A 2645-nucleotide genomic window follows, 5' to 3' on the forward strand; every position below is an offset into this window, starting at 1 on the left:
TGGGCCGGAGAAAACTGCAACAATGAATGAATGTAAATCCAAAATCTCTGTAAATGTTCATTGAAATTAATTAAAAAAAATGTCAGGGAAAGAAAAAAAAAATTGTGCTGTTCCACGTGAGAAAAATGGGCAATCTCTTGTGTGAATATCTGTCTCTGAAAACACATAGAGGGTCAGCTAACAGTTGATTCTGAATAAATGAAAGATAAAAACAACCCCAACATTTAATTGATATGTTCAGCAAATGATCTGTGAAGCTGGACTCTATGAGGAGGAATGTGGCATCTGAATGGGAGGAAGACTCATCAACAAGCCTTGTTGTGGAGATGGTACAATCTTGTTTCCTGAAAGTGAAGAGGACTTGAAACACTTGCTGTAGAAGATCAAAGACTACAGCCTTCAATGTGGATTACACTCAACATCAAGAAGAAAAAAAATCCTCACCACTGGGCCAAGAGGCAACAACGTGATAGATGGAGAAAGACTGAAGTTGTCAGTGATTTCGTCTTGCTTGGTCCACAATTAACACACTTACTTATCAGCAGTAAGTAGATGTTTGCATTGAGTAAGGCAGCTATAGCTGTCAGGGATCTCTCCAAGGTACTAAAGAGCAATGGTCAGTCTGAAGGACAAAAGAAGTGTGCCCAGTTCAGACCATGGTCTTTTCAATAACTGACTGGCTATTAACATTGTGAAAATGACAGTATTTCCAAAAGTAATCTACAGGCTTAATGCAATCTCAATTTAGATGTTGTTGTTTTTGTTGTTGTTGTTAGGTGCCATTAAGTACCCTGCGACTCACAGCTCTGACCCCTGCCCTGTATTTAGCCAGTCTCACTGATTCTGACACAGCAACCCCCATCACCCCAGTTACTGTATCAATCCATCTCATCCGAGGTCTTCCTCTCCTGTGCCATCTTTCTACCCTTCTAAGCATGATGTTCTTCTCCAAGAATCAGTCCCTCCTGACCACGTGTCTAAAGTACATGAGATGGAGCTTCAAAATCCTAGCCTCCAAGGAGAAACTTGCTTTCACCCTCTCCAAGACAGACCTATTTGTTTTCTATGCAGACTTTTCTCCAGCACCACAACTCAAAGGCATCAATTCTCCTTATGTTATCCTTAGTCAATGTCTAGTTCTTTGATGCATAGCAAGTAATTGCTAAGACCATGGCTTGGATCAGGTGCACCTTAGTCTCCAGACTGACATTGTTGCTTTTCAGCACTCTGGAGAGGTCCCTGACAGCAGATTTTCCCAGTGCAATGTCTTTTGATTTCCTGACTGCTGGTGCCGAGAGGGTTGATTGTGGAGCTGAGCAAGCTCCATCTCATTCTTCAAAGAGATGTTGTGTGTACAATCAGATTGGAACTGACTCACTTCTGAACCTCCAGTGGGCTCTCAGAGGTAGTAAATCATATGGGAGGGGACTGTGCATCTTTCTCCTACAGAGCAGCTGGTGGATTTGAACCAACTGCCTCTGGGTTGACAACACAACTCCTTAGCATAAGCCACCAGAGTTTCCTTCGAAGAGACAGGAAAGGTAATTGCCAATTTTATGCAAGAAGGAAAAATGAAGTACAACATAGGAGACGTTCCATAGTAATCAAAACAGCATAGCACAGGTACAGCGACAGACACATAAACCACTGAAATAGATTCAAGAACCCAGAAATCGCTTTTAGAGTCCACAGTCCAAGACTCAGAATGCCGGTCAGAAGCAGGAGCTGTCCTGTCCCCCTTCTCTGCCTGTAGCCACCAATAAAGACTTGGTGCCAATTAAAAAAAAAAAAAGAACCCAGAAACCAATGAACAATTGATCTTTGACAAAGAGATGAAGCTCATTAAATGGGGAAGTAACAGTCTCTTTACCTGTTGGTACAACTAGATATCTACCTGTAGAAAAGTAAAACAAGATCCTTACCTCATGCCATATATAAAAATTAACTCAAGGTAGATCAGGGGGATCCAGGAGTAAATTGGGTGATGGGAGATCACGAGAGAGAAAACTGGAGCAAATTTAGAAACCCTGATCTATGACATAGTCAATCAAGATGAACAAAGAGGAGGGGATAAAATGGACAAATTGAACTTTATAAAGATTAAGTCCATATGTGTGTAAAAGATTTCTGTAAAAGAGAACCTACAGACTGGGGGAAAATATTTGGTAACGACATGTATGATGAGGGGTTCATATCTAAAATTTGTAGGAAACTCCAGTATCTCATCAACAGAAAGACAAACAACTCAATTACAAAAATGGGCAGAAGACAGGAAAAGAGTGCACCACAGAAGTCAGATGGCCAAAAAACATGTGGAGAAATGGTCCAGATCACTAGCTGTTATGTGCCCTCAAGTTGCCTGAGATTCATAGTGACCCTATGTACATCAGCTCTAAACCCTGCCCTACTCTGAGCCAGTCTCACTGTCCTGACACACGTACCCTCATTATTCCAGTTACTAAGTCAATCCATCTCATCCAGGGTCTTCTCTTGTGCCATCCCGTCACCCTTCCAACCAGGATGTCCTTTTTCTAGGATGGTCCCTCCTGGCAACATGCCAGCAGTATATGAGATGGAGCTTCAAAATCCTAGCCTCAGGGGAGCTCTGATGGCCTAGTGGCAAGAAGCTGCACTGCAATCCCAGA

This window comes from Elephantulus edwardii, unplaced genomic scaffold (genome assembly GCF_000299155.1).
Source record: "Elephantulus edwardii isolate Elephantulus edwardi_28Jun2011 unplaced genomic scaffold, EleEdw1.0 scaffold00086, whole genome shotgun sequence".
Lineage (NCBI taxonomy): Eukaryota > Metazoa > Chordata > Mammalia > Macroscelidea > Macroscelididae > Elephantulus > Elephantulus edwardii.